Source organism: Hyla sarda, chromosome 7 (assembly GCF_029499605.1).
Source record: "Hyla sarda isolate aHylSar1 chromosome 7, aHylSar1.hap1, whole genome shotgun sequence".
NCBI lineage: Eukaryota > Metazoa > Chordata > Amphibia > Anura > Hylidae > Hyla > Hyla sarda.
Window position 1 is genome coordinate 231,179,364 of NC_079195.1, and position 17,445 is coordinate 231,196,808.

Sequence of the window (17,445 nt, forward strand, 5' to 3'; positions counted from 1 at the left end):
AGTGCACCCCAATAATAAGACCCACTGCCCTGCCTTGTAATGTGCACTGCTCAAATATGCCCCCCTAAAAATGCACTGATAAAGTATAGCATAGTGCCCCCTTGTACAATCCTGTGCCTCCATATGCCCAAATTGCCTCCACAATATGCAGAATGACCAAGTGCACCCCAATATTCAGTCTAGTTCTACCAAACTCACCCCATTTATATGCAGTGAGCCTATTATGATATGTGTCACCTCAATAATGATCAGTACCCCATGCACCCCATTAATATGAATAGAGCCTATACAAACCAGTGTCACCCAACAATATGCAATGCCCCCCGCTAATATGCATTGCCCCCAATAATATTCAGTAATAATATGCAATGCCCCCCACTTATATGCATTGCCCCCAATAATATTCAGTAATAATATGCAATGCCCCCCACTTATATGCATTGCCCCCAATAATATTCAGTAATAATATGCAATGCCCCCCACTTATATGCATTGCCCCCAATAATATTCAGTAATAATATGCAATGCCCCCCACTTATATGCATTGCCCCCAATAATATTCAGTAATAATATGCATTGCCCCCAATAATATTTAGTAATAATATGCAATGCCCCCCGCTTATATGCATTGCCCCCAATAATATTCAGTAATAATATGCAATGCCCCCCACTTATATGCATTGCCCCCAATAATATTCAGTAATAATATGCAATGCCCCCCACTTATATGCATTGCCCCCAATAATATTCAGTAATAATATGCAATGCCCCCCACTTATATGCATTGCCCCCAATAATATTCAGTAATAATATGCAATGCCCCCCACTTATATGCATTGCCTCCAATAATATTCAGTAATAATATTCAATGCCCCCCACTTATATGCATTGCCCCCAATAATATTCAGTAATAATATGCAATGCCCCCCACTTATATGCATTGCCCCCAATAATATTCAGTAATAATATGCAATGCCCCCCACTTATATGCATTGCCTCCAATAATATTCAGTAATAATATGCAATGCCCCCCACTTATATGCATTGCCCCCAATAATATTCAGTAATAATATGCAATGCCCCAGTGTGCCCAGTGCACCTTGATGCTCCCCACTGTCCCCAGTGCTGCCCATTGCACCCATCACTGAAGCATTGCACCCCAATATTTCACATTGTCTGACTAATACCACTAACAGTCCCTCAAATTACTCAGTTGTCCCCCATATGCTGTAGACCCCCCTGTGCCCCCCTGCCCGCTGCTCTTTGCATCCTCTCTATCCAGCTAATTAGTTTTCATCCAGATTTACAGCCGCTCATCCTCACTACACGGAGCTGCCGGCTGAATAATAACCAACCTGGTGCCCGGTTACCTCCATCGCCCCCCCCTTCTTATTCCCTTGGTATAAACCCCCACAGAATGCCAGTCAGCTGGGCACTAGCCCATAGTCAGGAGCCGGTGGTCAGTTTGCCTCCCACCATATTGTACAGAATGCCCACCTTCCCTATAGAGCTGGGCACAGCAGCCCACCACATGCCCATTTCAATCGGTGCCCGTCAGATCTGTAGCGCCGCGCTGGATGGACAATTATAATGCTGCGCCTTCCTGTGAACGCCTTATACATATGGATTATCCCCCCCAGATGTTATTACACAAAGTCTCTGCAACCTTTACTTTGTTGCCTGTGATGATCCACTATACCGGTGTGGCAGCATGCCGGGGGTTAACACACCGCACATTGAATATCCTTAGAGACTTATTTTTTTGCATTTTCTCCTTTAACCCTACAGCTGTCACTGCCATCATGTATTTCCCTCCCCAGGTTGCAATTTTTATGTATATCTGTATTTTTTTGTTTCTAAGGTTCTCAGTAACCAACGGAATGACCCTTATAAATGCACAGTGTTCCCTGCGGATGAAGGTTACAACCCGTATTAGCTGTAGTACATCTATCCTCTAGGTAGTCATTATACCTGGCACTGTGTAATTTCATTTGTTCAGGAATATTTGTGTATGTTCACCTCTCGCCCCCCTCCCCCCCCCCCTCCCCAGATCATTGATTCCTCCGATCGATACATCCTCATTAATTGCAATGATTCTGATGTAAGTTATAAAGATCCTACGATCGCCGGCCTGGTTGTCGGAGAATTTGTCTCAGCGGGTAGAAGTTGGACATGGTTCTCTGCCTGTTGTTGATGGATACATTGTGATTGTGCGGATGGAGAGGATACTATGGAGAGGATACAAAGTGGCTTCTTTACAATGAAGAGGTGGCGGACCCTTAACTCCTCGGGGGACGGCTATTGCTGCAAAACCCAAACAATTTATTACTTGCAACAAAGGTGGAAAAAAAGGTATCTTTTTTTTTTTTTTTTTTTTTAACCCAATTTTTTTTAAACTTTTTTTTTCCTACTTTTTGTGGAAAACAATAAAAAGTAGCACGTGGCAAATGCATCACATGACATTCCAGGGTTAAAATTTAAAATCAGCCCAAGAGATTGGGTATACAAAGTCAGGGTGCTGGTTATTGTGGCGCTTATCAGAGTCTTGACGTCAAATAAATTTTTTTTAATATTTTTTTCATTTTTTTTTTTTTTACTGCCTGGAGTCGCAACAGTGGCTGGGGAGACCCCATGACGTAATTTGTTTTGCAACTCCCTGCACATTGTAGCCCGGCCTTCATCTAAGTCAATGGTCTCTAACCTGTGGCCCTCCAGATGTTGCAAACCTACCGTTGGCTGTCTGTGCATGCTGGGAGTTGTAGTTTTGCAACAGCTGGAGGCACACTAGTTAAGAAACACTGGCCTACCGCTGTCTGGACATGCTGGGAGTTGTAGTATTGCAACAGCTGCAGGCACACTGGTTTGGGAAACACTGGCCTAAGGCTGTTCAGACATTCTGGGAGTTGTAGTTTTGCAACAGCTGGAGGCACACTAGTTAAGAAACACTGGCCTACCATTGTCTGGATATGCTGGGAGTTGTACAATTGCAACAGCTGCAGGCACACATGTTGGGAAACACTGGCCTAAGGCTGTTCAGACATGCTGGGAGTTGTAGTTTTGCAACAGCTGGAGGCACTCTTAACAAAAACTGGCCTAAGGATGTCCGGGCATGCTGGGAGTTGTAGTTTTGGAACAGCTTGAGGCACCCTGGTTGAGGAACACTGGCCTCAGGCTGTCCGGCATGCTGGGTATTGTAGTTTTGCAGCATCTGGAAGGACACAGTTTGGAGACCACTGATCTAGGCCATACGAGTGCAATTAAAAAAAAAATGTATTTAGATTTGCAACTTGTCGGAGGTGCTTAAGGGGTTTAAACAATTAAAACGATTGAAAACGGGAACTCTATATGCAGAAGAGTGTTAAATATCCCATCAGTCTGTGAGGGTCTGAATGGAGATAGATCACATTATTCATAACCAGATCCGTCCTTCCTACAGCTTCCCAACGGTGGAAAAAGGCAAAATAGATGAAGCCGCCTGCTGCCATTGTGACTCCATTAATGATGAGGATTCTATCGCAGGTTACTTATCCTGAGTTCAAAGCTCTTAGATCTTACACAGTATACTGAGGGTGTCTGAAAGAGCAAACAGTGTTAACCCTTTGCATTAGATAGGAGGAATTCTCCTTACAAGGGGTGTTGCAGGCTTGGCACAGATGGCAATTGCTGTATCCCTCCAATTCTTAGTGCATTATTTCTTCCATCTCACCAAGGCTTATACCCTGATGGTTTGTCATTCTATACAGGACAGAGCTTTGTCAAACAATAAGACCATAGCACAGATCGCAATCGCCTCAAAATCATTGGATGCAAATGAATCTTCCTCTGCTCGGTGAACTGCGCTTTGAGCTTTTGCAATATTTCTCCTTTCTTTTCCGTCAAGAAATGTGCTGTCAAGGCCCCGGAGCTTGTTAGTGCGAGTGTCTCGCGTACAAACAGTCGCCAAACTGTTTAATGAGTTAAGACGGTATTTTTTAAGCTATCGACGGCACATCATTATAATGAATTGCTAACGCAGATCGGTATATCGCTTGCGCCGCTCATAATGCAACAATGAAGAGGATTGCGGTTCTCAGGAATCCGCCTGTTGATTTGACTGAGAAAGAGGCACTTAGCATTGATTGTGTGCGGATCTGCAGTGTAATGTCTTGTGAGGAGGGGGTCACCTGAAGCTGCGTCTGATGTGCTGCATCCAAGCATTATCAATAGATCTAGCCGTAATTGATTTCTTCCTTTTGGAAAGGTTACTGGGCAGCACAGTGTGGGCACAAGTTATAAGGCATCAGTCTGAGGGCTGGAGGTTTTACAGAGTGATTCTCCCCCCATGAAAGAACAAAATCCATGACCTAATCCACTGCAGAATCAGCATGTAAGGCTCTGTTCACATGTGCATTACAGGGCAATCGTCGCTGTCAGTACAGAGAATCCCTTATGTAGGGTTCCATCACACAGAGGATACAACACAACCTATGGCTTCTGTTATCAACCAAATTCACAATGTGAACATGGTCTAAAACAGTGTTCTCCAACCAGAGGCTGTCCAGCTGTTGCAGAACTACTTCTCCCATCATGCATGTACTGCAGTTAGAGCATAATGGAAGTTGTAGTTTGGCAGCAGCTGGAGAGCCACAGGTTGGAGTACACTGGCCTACTGTGATGTTCACATTTACATAGTTTTTTTTATTTTTAATTTAACTTTAAAAACCCTGACAGATATTACCCACACCCAATGTTGTCATGGTATACAATGGGGTCTGTTTGGTTCTTTTTCGATTTTTGAGGTTTTGATGGAAAAAATAGTGATACATGCATTGTTGTAGCTATGTGTGTTGTACTGTGCAGTTGCCAGGACCCAACACTTTGGAAGACCATAATCCACTCACGCTGCTAGATTTAAAGAGTACCATACCACACAAAAATGCTACTCATTACCTAATCCTGACCGTGTACATATAATTTTTTATCTGTATAGCACCTATATTTCTTTCACAAATACCTTCTTTCTGTTGCTCACTTGCTCATTTTGTGCTCTGGAGGGGGCATGTCCTCACTCTGCATGACTCCTCCTCCTCCCTGAGTCTGCTGTACTGTGCTGGGTCTCTTCATCCAATCACTGCAGTCTGCTCTTTAACCCCTTCCTCTTTGTTTTCATGCTGCAGCGTGATAGGACAGGAGTGAGCACAGATGAGTGCTAGTCCCGTCCTCACTTCCTTGTGTTTCAGCTGGGGCAAAGACGATGCTGCAGCCGGACAGGATTATGTTCTGGAAGGTATGGGGACCTCTAGTGGCGTTTTTTTTTTTTTTTTTGTTTTGTTATAATCCATGATTTCTGTAAAAAGAAAATGAGATTTTCTTATGAAGTATATTAGAAAGATTAATGTTTTGCCAAAATACACAACATATACCATATTTTTCGCCATATAAGACGCTCCGGCATATAAGACGCACCCAATTTTAAAGGAGGAAAATCGAGAAAAAAAAACATTCTCAACCAAATACAATGTAAAGTATAGGACAGTGATCTTCAACCTGCGGACCTCCAGATGTTGCAAAACTAAAACTCCCAGCATGCCCGGACAGCCGTTGGCTTTCCAGGCATGCTGGGAGTTGTAGTTTTGCAACATCTGGAGGTCCGCAGGTTGAAGACCACTGGTATAGGAGGTAGTACTCACGTGTCCCTGCCGCTCCAGACCAATCACTGCTGCCCGGGATGTCGCCCTCCATTGCTGTCGCCACGTCCCCGGGGTGTCCCCATTGCTCCGGAGCATCTCTGCTGCCCGGGATCCTCGCTCTCCGTCGCTGCCATCATGTCGCTACGCACGCCGCTCTTATTGGATGACGGGACGGCGTGCGCGACGACGTGATGAAGACGAAGGAGAGCGCCGGCCAGGGGATCCCGACACAGAGCAGTCATTTGCCGATTGGGCACTGAGGAGGCAGGTAAGGTCCCTCCCGGTGTCCTGTAAGCTGTTCGGGATGCCGCGATTTCACCGCGGCAGTCCCGAACAGCCCGATTGAGCAGCCAGGTTTGTTTCACTTTTGCTTCAGACGCTTTGATCTCCGTGTCTGAAGGGTTAATACAGGACATCACCGCGATCGGTGATTTCCTGTATTAGCCGCGGGTCCCGTCTGTTGATGGCCGCAGGGACCGCCGCGATAGGACAGGGTTTTAATGTGTATTTGCCATATAAGACGCACAAACTTGTACGTCTTATATGGCGAAAAATACGGTAAAAAGTTTTAGTCACATTGTATAAATGTGTGGGCTTTACATGGTTAATACCAAGAACAGTCTTTTCCAAACAGTGGGCCTCCAGTTGTTGCAAAAATACAGCTCCCAGCCGTTGGCTGTCCGGGCATGCTGGGAGTTGTAGTTTTGCAACAGCTGGAGGCGCACTGTTTGGAAACCACTGACCTAGACACATTATATAAATGACTACGTTTTTGACTGATGTATTTTGTTACCAGTCCTGTTTGCTAAAGTGTATTCACTGGTAAAGAGCCTGTTAATATTGTTACCATTTTAAGTAAACTTAAAGGGGTATTCTAGGAAAAACTTTTTTTTAATTTTTTTTATATCAATTGGCTCCAGAAAGTTAAACAGATTTGTAAATTACTTCTATTAAAAAATCTTAATCCTTTCAATAATTATCAGCTGCTGAAGTTGAGTTGTTGTTTTCTGTCTGGCAACAGTGCTCTCTGCTGACATCTCTGCTTGTCTCGGGAACTGCACAGAGAAGAGGTTTGCTATGGGGATTTGCTTCTAAACTGGGCGGTTCCCGAGACAGGTGTCATCAGAGATTATACAGAAAAGAACAACTCAACTTCATCAGCTCATAAGTACTGAAAGGATTAAGATTTTTTAATAGAAGTAATTTACAAATCTGTTTAACTTTCTGGAGCCAGTTGAAATATAAAAAAAGTTTTTCCTGGAATACCCCTTTAAAATTGTAATATATGATAATTACGGTATATAATTACAAATCCTCAGTAAAGGTGTATTCATACGTTTAGTATCCTGCGCATGTTTGATTTGAAGCTGCAGATTTTTTATTTTTTTTTGCTGCAGATTTCAATGTACACTAATTGACTGAACACAGCTTCAAATCCTGTAGGTGTGAATACATCCTAAAGGGTCTGAATACTTATGTCTCTGAAATATTTAAGTTTTTTCTTTTCAGTAGATTAATAAAGATTTCTAATATTCTGGTTTCACCTTATGGGGTATTGATGCAGGGTGATGAGGGAAACCCCCAAACAGCTCAAATCAATTAATTTAATTTAATTAATTTAATTCAATAATTTTTTTTTATTTTAGCACAAGGCACAATGCATTGTAAGTAAGGTTTTTCTTTGCCTAAATAACATTAATTCTGAATATTCTCAGGCATTTTATACTAGAATATAATAGAAATTTACCATTAACTTACAGGCAGGAATAAGGGATCAAAAGGTAAAGAGAAAACAGAAAATAATAATTATTCTTATTCTGCGAAATATTGTGAAAAAAAATAATGGCACCAAAGAATGACAGTAAACACATCTTTCAATGCACTTTATAAAATAAACTTAAACAGTAAACAACACAGACATATTTGGTATACCTGTAACCATAACAACCAGCACAAGTTCAGAATAGGTTTAAAAAAAAAAAAAAAAAAGTTTCAGAAATTAAAAAAATAACCCCCCTTCTGTTTATTCAGAGATGTCACCTGAATAAAAAAAAAAAAGACTACAATGTATCAATCCTGGGCTCCCTGTGTGTTCAGCATCTTCCACAAAATTACACCGAGTGCAGATCCAGGAGTGCGCGGATCCTCCATAGACTCGTCGGACAACGAATGTCAAAAATAGAACGCTGATCCAGCACCTCCAAGAAAAGTTCATTGTTTATTGTAATCCAGAAGCAATAAAAACATGTCTGTGATGATAGTAATAAAGTCCACAGAAGGGACAACATGGCTCTGACTTGTTCAGTAGTTATAATTCCTAAAGGTATATTATACACACATTCTGTAATTACGTATAGCAGAAAATATCCTGCTATTCTGTCTTCTTGAGTCTACTAATTTTTTTGGGGTGGCTGCTATGCAACTATCTCACAGCCCATCCACTGTTCTGGATCAGTTGATCCTGACTGCTCTGGGCTAGTTGGAGTTTCTGATTGAATAGCCTTTTCTTTACAGTTCTGTGCGGATTATAGTGTATGCTCTCAACGTTTGTTTCCAGCATTTCTTGTTCTATTTTCATGCCTTTGAAGGAGTACTCCAGCTTCGTAAAATGTATCCCCTATCGAAGGGATAGGGGATAAGTGTCAGATCGTGGGGGTCCGACCACTGGGACCCCCCACGATCTCCTGCACGGCGTCCCGGCTCTCTCCATGAAAGAAGCGGTGTCAACCACAGCACGAAGCAGCGTCCGACACCCTACCTCTTCCATGCATCTTTATGGGAGAGCCAGAGTGCGTGGATCCTTTGGATAGGGGATATATTTTACTAAACTGGAGTTCCACTTTAAAGGGGTACTCCGGTGGAAAACCTTTATTTATTTATTTTTTTAAATCAACTGGTGCCAGAAAGTTAAACAGATTTGTAAATTACTCCTATTTAAAAATCTTAATGCTTTCAGTACTTATTAGCAGCTGTATACTACAGAGGGAATGCTTTTCTTTTTGGATTTCTCTTCTGTCATGAACACAGTGCTCTTTGCTGACCTCTGCTGTCCATTTTAGGAACTGTCCAGAGCAGGAGAAAATCCACATAGCAAACATATGCTGCTCTGGACAGTTCCTAAAATGGACAGCAGAGGTCGGCAGAGAGCACTGTGGTCGTGACAGAAGAGAAATCCAAAAAGAAAAGCATTTCCTCTGTTGTATACAGCTTCTTATAAGTACTGGAAGGATTAAGATTTTTAAGTAATTTACAAATCTGTTTAACTTTCTGGCACCAGTTGATTTAAAAAAAAAAAAAAAAAAAAGTTTTCCACTGGAGTACCCCTTTAAGCACTTGTTCTATTTTTGTCCTAGCATCTCCATTTGGTTCTTGATTCTTCCTTGTATCTGATGTAGACCAGGGATATTCTAAGGTTATCTGTAGGGACAATGAGGCTTGTTTGTCTGGTGTTCGGTTCGTTTTTAGTGTTTAGGAATCGATTTAGAAACAAAGGTAATTATCTCCAGTCAGTTCTTTGTCCATGTTCCTCTTCAACACATTCTGCTTCATTCCTGACTGTCATTATCAGTGTTTGTTGGTCCCATCATTAATTCCCTTATTTTGGTTCCTGTTGTCGTTTGGGGAGTTGCTATTCTTTTTCTTGCTACCTGCCTTTTTTTTATATATGTTTTGCATGTTTTTCTAATGACTGTCTGCTTGTCCTGATATTCAGCTCTTCTTTAAGTCCTGGGGGTAACTGAGTACTGGGAATCACAGTATGGAACAAGTAAAGGGGAATGCTACATTAAAGCCTTATTCAATTGTGTTAAAAATCGGGGCTAAAAAGGGTTGTCCCACAAAGAATATTGAGAGTTAGGGTGGTACCACAGGCTTGTCTTCAGTAAAAGAACACCTGCATTAGATAACAGATGTAATAACAGGCCTATTAATACATTTGGCGTATTTTTTGCTGCCCGTGCGCCATTGTTCTGAAATCTATGCTAGCCAATAGCTATCCTTGCATGTACCCTGGCATGTCTGTAGGACATGTTAGAAAATAACTTTGCAAGGAAACAGACATATGAATTTATTCCTAGAACTGTTTCTTATTGAATATTTTACCATTGCTCATAGGGTGCACAGCAGCAATAATCAGGTCATGAACCTTCATTACTTCTGTATTTTAGATGCACTATACTGCACAAGGCAAATGCCCTTTATATATGCAGCCGTCTATATCTCTCCTCATACGGGGCCGACAACCATTCACAGGTTCTGAAATCGACAGGTTAAACCCTTTTTAACATGACTTAAAAAAAAAAAGTATTTTACAGCCTGCAGAATTGCCTACACTTTCCCTTTTTCATTCTAATTACATATTCTACTGTCAAATCACCCAGCAGTTTTCAATTCCAGAGAAATATTGATGTGGAATTGTTTATTTGTATTGCTTCTTAAGTGCAGCTTTCACTGTGAGTGTTCAAGAGAAACGTCTTATGACTTCTACAAAGTCATTGGAAGTTCGAAGTTGGGTGACTTTAACGTTTGCTCTTGTAACTGCGAGCAACCTGGGACCTGCAGAGAAATTTTTATGGGAATTGTTTAAAATTCTGTGTTTGAAGTGGTTGCAGACAGTAGTTGCAGTTGCAGGCTGCAGTTAGTATCTTAGGCTGTAGTTACAGTTGCAAGCAGTAGTTGCAGATAGTTGCGATTTCAGGTAGTAGTTGCAGGCAGTAATTGCATTTGAAGGCAATAGTTGTATTCTGTACTGTACTTGTAGTCCTAGGAAATAGTTGCAGGAAGTATTTGCAGTTGCAGTTGCCCGTCCAGGCAGTAGTAGCAGACAGTTGTTGCAGGAAGTAGTCTTAGTTACAAGCAGTAGTCTTAGTTGCAGGCAGTAGTCTTATTTACAGGTAGTAGTTGTGATTACAGACATTATTTGTAGTTGAAGGCAGTAGTCTTATTTATAGGTAGTAGTTGTAGTTACAGACATTATTTGTAGTTGAAGGCAGTAGTCTTATTTATAGGTAGTAGTTGTAGTTACAGACATTATTTGTAGTTGCAGGCAGTAGTCTTAGTTGCAGACTGTATTTTTAGGTGCAGGCAGTAGTTGTACTAGCAGGCAGTAGTCTTAGATACAGACTGTAGTTATATTTGCAGGCAGTAGCTGCAATTGCAGACAGTAGTTGGAGGCAGTAGACTTAGTTACAATCGGTAGTAATAGTTACATGCAGTAGTCTTAGTTGCAGGCAGTAGTCGTAATAGCCGGCAGTAGTCTTAGTTACAGACAGTAGTTGCAGGCAGTAGTTGTAGTTGCAGGCAGTTGTCTTAGTTGCAGGCAGTAGTTGTAGTTGCATGCAGTAGTTGTAGTTGCAGGCAGTTGTCTTATTTGCAGGCAGTTGTCTTAGTTGCAGACAGTAGTTGTAGTTGCATGCAGTAGTTGTAGTTGCAGGCAGTTGTCTTAGTTGCAGACAGTAGTTGTAGTTGCATGCAGTAGTTGTAGTAGTTGCATGCAGTAGTTGTAGTTGCAGACAGTAGTTGTAGTTGTAGTAGTTGCAGGCAGTTGTCTTAGTTGCAGACAGTAGTTGTAGTTGCATGCAGTAGTTGTAGTTGCAGGCAGTTGTCTTAGTTGCAGACAGTAGTTGTAGTTGCAGGCAGAAGTCTTAGTTGCAGGCAGTAGTCTTAGTTACAGACAGTAGTTGTAGTTGCAGGCAGGAGTTGTAGTTGCAGGCAGTAATCTTAGTTGCAGGCAGTAGTTGTAATTGCAGGCAGTAGTCTTAGTTACAGACAGTAGTTGTAGTTGCATGCAGTTGTCTTAGTTGCAGACAGTAGTTGTAGTTGCATGCAGTAGTTGTAGTTGCAGGCAGTAGTTGTAGTTGCAGGCAGTAGTTGTAGTTGCAGGCAGAAGTCTTAGTTGCAGGCAGTAGTTGTAATTGCAGGCAGAAGTCTTAGTTACAGACAGTAGTTGTAGTTGCAGGCAGGAGTTGTAGTTGCAGGCAGTAGTCTTATTTGCAGGCAGTAGTTGTAATTGCAGGCAGTAGTCTTAGTTACAGACAGTAGTTGTAGTTGCAGGCAGTTGTCTTAGTTGCAGACAGTAGTTGTAGTTGCATGCAGTAGTTGTAGTTGCAGGCAGTTGTCTTAGTTGCAGGCAGTAGTTGTAGTTGCAGGCAGAAGTCTTAGTTGCAGGCAGTAGTCTTAGTTACAGACAGTAGTTGTAGTTGCAGGCAGTAGTCTTAGGTGCAGGCAGTAGTTGTAATTGCAGGCAGTAGTCTTAGTTACACACAGTAATTATAGTTGCAGGCAGTAGTTTTAATTACAGGCAGTAGTTTTAGGTGCAAGTAGGACTTGCAGTTGCAGGCAGTAGTTGTATTTGCAGGAAGTACCGTAGTCTTAGTTGCAGGCAGTAGTATTAATTACAGGCAGTAGTTGTAGTTGCAGGACGTAGTCTTAGTTGCAGGAAGTAGTTTTAGGTGCAGGCAGTAGTTTTAGGTGCAGGTAGGAGTTGCAGGCAATAGTTTTAATTACAGACAGTAGTTGTAGTTGCAGGAAGTGGTCTTAGTTGCAGGCAGTAGTTTTAGGTGCAGGCAGTAGTTGTAATTGCAGGCAGTAGTCTTAGTAAACAGGCAGTAATCTTAGTTGCAGGCAGTAGTTGTACTAGCAGGCAGTAGTCTTAGTTACAGACAGTAGTTGTAGTTGCAGGCAGTAGTCTTAGTTACAGACAATAGTTGTAGTTGCAGGCAGTAGTCTTAGTTACAGACAGTAGTTGTAGTTGTACTAGCAGGCAGTTGTCTTAGTTGCAGACATTAGTCGTAGTTGCATGCAGTAGTTGTAGTTGCATGCAGTAGTTGTAGTTGCAGGCAGTTGTCTTAGTTGCAGACAGTAGTTGTAGTTGCAGGCAGTTGTCTTAGTTGCAGACAGTAGTTGTAGTTGCATGCAGTAGTTGTAGTTGCATGCAGTAGTTGTAGTTGCAGGCAGTTGTCTTAGTTGCAGACAGTAGTTGTAGTTGCATGCAGTAGTTGTAGTTGCAGGCAGTTGTCTTAGTTACAGACAGTAGTTGTAGTTGCAGGCAGTAGTCTTAGTTGCAGGCAGTTGTCTTAGTTGCAGGCAGTTGTCTTAGTTGCAGGCAGAAGTCTTAGTTGCAGGCAGTTGTCTTAGTTACAGACAGTAGTTGTAGTTGCAGGCAGTAGTCTTAGTTGCAGGCAGTAGTCTTAGTTGCAGGCAGTAGTCTTAGTTGCAGGCAGTAGTCTTAGTTGCAGGCAGTTGTCTTAGTTGCAGGCAGTTGTCTTAGTTGCAGGCAGTTGTCTTAGTTGCAGGCAGTAGTTGTAGTTGCAGGCAGAAGTCTTAGTTGCAGGCAGTAGTCTTAGTTACAGACAGTAGTTGTAGTTGCAGGCAGTAGTCTTAGTTACAGACAGTAGTTGTAGTTGCAGGCAGGAGTTGTAGTTGCAGGCAATAGTCTTAGGTGCAGGCAGTAGTTGTAATTGCAGGCAGTAGTCTTAGTTACACACAGTAATTATAGTTGCAGGCAGTAGTCTTAATTACAGGCAGTAGTTTTAGGTGCAAGTAGGACTTGCAGTTGCAGGCAGTAGTTGTATTTGCAGGAAGTACCGTAGTCTTAGTTGCAGGCAGTAGTATTAATTACAGGCAGTAGTTGTAGTTGCAGGACGTAGTCTTAGTTGCAGGCAGTAGTTTTAGGTGCAGGCAGTAGTTTTAGGTGCAGGTAGGAGTTGCAGGCAATAGTTTTAATTACAGACAGTAGTTGTAGTTGCAGGAAGTGGTCTTAGTTGCAGGCAGTAGTTGTAATTGCAGGCAGTAGTTGTAATTGCAGGCAGTAGTCTTAGTAAACAGGCAGTAATCTTAGTTGCAGGCAGTAGTTGTACTAGCAGGCAGTAATCTTAGTTACAGACAGTAGTTGTAGTTGCAGGCAGTAGTCTTAGTTACAGACAGTAGTTGTAATAGCAGGCAGTAGTTTTAATTACAGGCACTAGTTGTTGCAGGAAGTAGTCTTAGTTGCAGACAGTAGTTTTAAGTGCAGGTAGGACTTGCAGTTGCAGGAGTAGTTTTAGTTGCAGGCAGAAGTTTTAGTTGCAGGCAGTAGTTTTAGGTGCAGGTAGTAGTTTTAGGTGCAGGTAGGACTTGCAGTTGCAGGCAGTAGTTTTAGTTGCAGGCAGAAGTTTTAGTTGCAGGCAGTAGTTTTAGGTGCACTTTGTAGTTTTAGGTGCAGGTAGGACTTGCAGTTGCAGGCAGTAGTTTTAGTTGCAGGCAGTAGTTTTAGGTGCAGGTAGGACTTGCAGTGGCAGGCAGTAGTTTTAGTTGCAGGCAGTAGTTTTAATTTACAGGCATTAGTTGTTGCAGGAAGTAGTCTTAGTTGCAGGCAGTAGTTTTAGGTGCAAGCAGTAGTTTTAGGTGCCGGTTAGACTTGCAGTTGCAGGCAGTAGTTTTAGTTGCAGGCAGTAGTTTTAGTTGCAGGTTGGACTTGCAGTTGCAGGCAGTAGTTTTAGTTGCAGGCAGTAGTTTTAGGTGCAGGTTGGACTTGCAGTTGCAGGCAGTAGTTTTAGTTGCAGGCAGTAGTTTTAGGTGCAGGTTGGACTTGCAGTTGCAGGCAGTAGTTTTAGTTGCAGGCAGTAGTTGTAATTTCAGGTAGGAGTTGTATTCAGTAGGTGCAGTCGCAGGCACTGCATGCACACTGAGTGCACACTTCATTTCATCCTCCCTTAGTTTTTCTGGGGGCCTGCAGTTGATGTACTTGCACCCACTAGTATAACTATTATTTCTTTCATCATTCATACATAAAGATAACCTATTGGAAATATGTATTAATTTCAGTGGTCACTGTGGAATGATTTACTGTTCTCAAGGCTGTGCAGCCGAGCTCTGATCTCCTCATACTTCTTATTATAACAGTAGGATGAGGATCCATCCTGACATCCTGACCAGCTATAACTGTGGGAGCGAGGTTAATTACTATTAATTATTCTGTAATATATCTTTAAAAAATGTATGCGGTGTAAATATTAGAGATGAGGCAGGGCCCGTTAATGGGATTTTGTTCTTCGCACTCCTCTCTTCCCAATATATTTGGGCCCTTTAATGTGATTTTGTTCTGCGCTCCTCTCTTCCCAATATATTTGTCTTTTCGTAGCTTTTGCTTGATTTGTGTTTTTCCAGTTGACACATTTAAAGAAATTTGTCTCCAGAGCGTTGAGATTGTAGCCTAAGCCGAGGTGCATGTGGGAGCCGTACCTGATCAACTCAGTGTAATTGCTTGGCGCACTTAAAAATTCCTTCCAGCAAAGAATTATGAACCGTTTTGTGCTTTGTTCACACCAGAGATTCTGGCTGTGTTTGTGCACCTTGTCCTATTGATTTTAGTGCTATTTCTGACTATGCACTGATGACGGCCCCAGGATGTTATTCCATGTGATCAGCAAGCAGAGCGTAATGAAAGCAAAACAGAATAATGTTCTTCCTGCTGTTACCCAAAATTCATCTCATTTACAACGCCAAATGCAAGAATGGAAATCTGCAAAGACTAGCATAGAATCCAGCCTGGCGGTTCCCTAAGGGTGGGTTCACACACAGCTGATTTCTTGCAAGAATTTCAGCGACTTAAAATCAGTTTCATCCATCTGAACGACGATGTTTGGAGGTGAACACTTGGATTTCTGCAGTTATTATTATAATTGTGTATTCACAGGAATTGGACAGTCACAGAAATTCAAATCTGCTGTGCTTGAACTCACCCTAAAGCTTTCTTCACACATAAGGGCGATTTATCATTGCTCTTGTTCAGTCAGAATTTATTTTGTATGACCGTATTCACTTGTTATTGATCACACAATTGCGCCATTTTTTGGTGCATTTGCATCTTGCATGCCAGTTTATCTTTTTTGACAGATGTTGGGGGCGGGTGTAGCTGGAATATTTGTAAGTTTTACATTTTTTACCTAAAAAGGAATTAAAGGGGTATTCCAGGCAAAAACTTTTTTTTATATATCAACTGGCTCCGGAAAGTTAAACAGATTTGTAAATTACTTCTATTAAAAAATCTTAATCCTTCCAATAGTTATTAGCTTCTGAGGTTGAGTTGTTGTTTTCTGTCTAACTGCTCATTGATGACCCATGTCCCAGGAGCTGTGCAGTTCCTATGGGGAAATTTTCCCATCATGCACAGCTCCCGGGACGTGACATCATCATAGAGCAGTTAGACAGAAAACTTCAGAAGCTAATAACTATTGGAAGGATTAAGATTTTTTTATAGAAGTAATTCAAAAATCTGTTTAACTTTCTGGAGCCAGTTGATATATATAAAAAAGTTTTTGCCTGGATAACCCCTTTAAAGTTTGGCTCTTTAGATGCAATTTTTTTTGACAAAACATTCTTAGGATTGGTGGAGGTTGGACCCCCATGATCGTTAATAGAGTTATCCCAAGATTAAAAGTCTACTGGGACCCCAACTAATCACAAGAATGGAGGTCTTTTGTCCCTGCGTGAAGGGTGCTTGACCGCTGCACTATTTCTTACTCTAGGTCACTTTCTAATATTGCAGAGCACTGGACCTAGCTATGTTTGGAAGTCCCATAGATAACTGACCATGCATGCTATCATTCCATTGACCTCCTGGGGGACAATTGACCTTTGTTCTCATGATAGTTGGGGTGCAAGTAGTCCCTGCCCCCATCCCCCGAAGCCAATGAGTTTCTTGCCTCCAGTCTGGTACCAAAAATTGTATTTAAATAAAACCCCAAGATATACTACTTACTTATATTGTGTTATCAAAAATTGTACTGGCTACAGAATGTTTTGGCTTGAAGTAAATCTGACAGGAAGTTGTGTAGTCCCCTTATTATCAGTATGGTCTCTGCAGCTCCCGGCTTCTACCTCTCTCCTGATAAGAAGTTGTGTAGTTCTTTCATTGTCAGTGTGGTGTTGCTTCAGCCGCTCCCTGGCTGCTCCCTCTAAGACAACATATAATTCTCTGCTGTTTCAGGAGGTGTGGCTCACTCTTGTCTTTAAGCTATAGCTCCGCCCCCTGAGTAATGTTAGACCAACCCCTACAGCCTATCATCATCTCCCTTTCATGTACCATTATACATACATTGGGACATTTAGGGAAGATGAGGTGTGTACAACATGCTCTACCACAGGCAAAGGAGCAGACAAGTGATGAATACAGCAGCTGATGAAGACTCACTGATTGGGTGATATTCTGCTTTGAAAAATGATGTTTTGCAGCAGCTCTGTGTGGTGAACTGGCAGGAGTGCTATGGGAATTGAGTAGGCAGGGTGGCATGACTGTAATGAAGAACTGATGGAAAGCAATGCATTTTGGGAATTGTAGTACTGAGCAACTGCTCAACCAGGAAGTAAAAAGAGTAAATAGTAGAGGAGAGGACAACATACCCACAAAATAAATAGATATTTGGTGAGTTTAGACCTCCGCAGACGGCTAGGCAATGCTATATTCTTTTGCATAATTTTATGTATTTTTTTTTTCCTGATGTCAGAGTACCCCTTTAAGTGATGTCATAACTTAGAAATATGTTATCATCTTAAGTGATGGGAATACCCTTTTAATACTTGTGCTCAAAGGCCAAATAATGTCTTCTTAAGGCTGTAGAACCGTGCGTAGTCATGCCTGTGGATGTATGAACGGTGAATGTCAGTAGCCGTGATTTAATTTATACTAGAAATATTGGTCAGCCATTACCGGAGGCGATATGCCAGGACTACAAAGACAACTTTTTGCATCACCGACTCCTTTTCAGTCCTTTCAAGTTGGAATAGCTGAGATAGACGC

General features: G+C 41.9%; 1 long non-coding RNA gene across 1 annotated transcript in view; it reads left to right on the plus strand.

Annotated features, from left to right (window-relative positions):
• The window catches only part of LOC130283479 (uncharacterized), an 83,013-nt gene that overhangs the window by 453 nt on the left and 65,115 nt on the right, over positions 1-17,445 (plus strand). Inside the window, exons 2-3 of the long non-coding RNA XR_008846710.1 lie at positions 1,862-1,958; positions 2,051-2,352. This is a non-coding gene — a long non-coding RNA (uncharacterized LOC130283479). The remainder of the gene's footprint in view (positions 1-1,861; positions 1,959-2,050; positions 2,353-17,445) is intronic.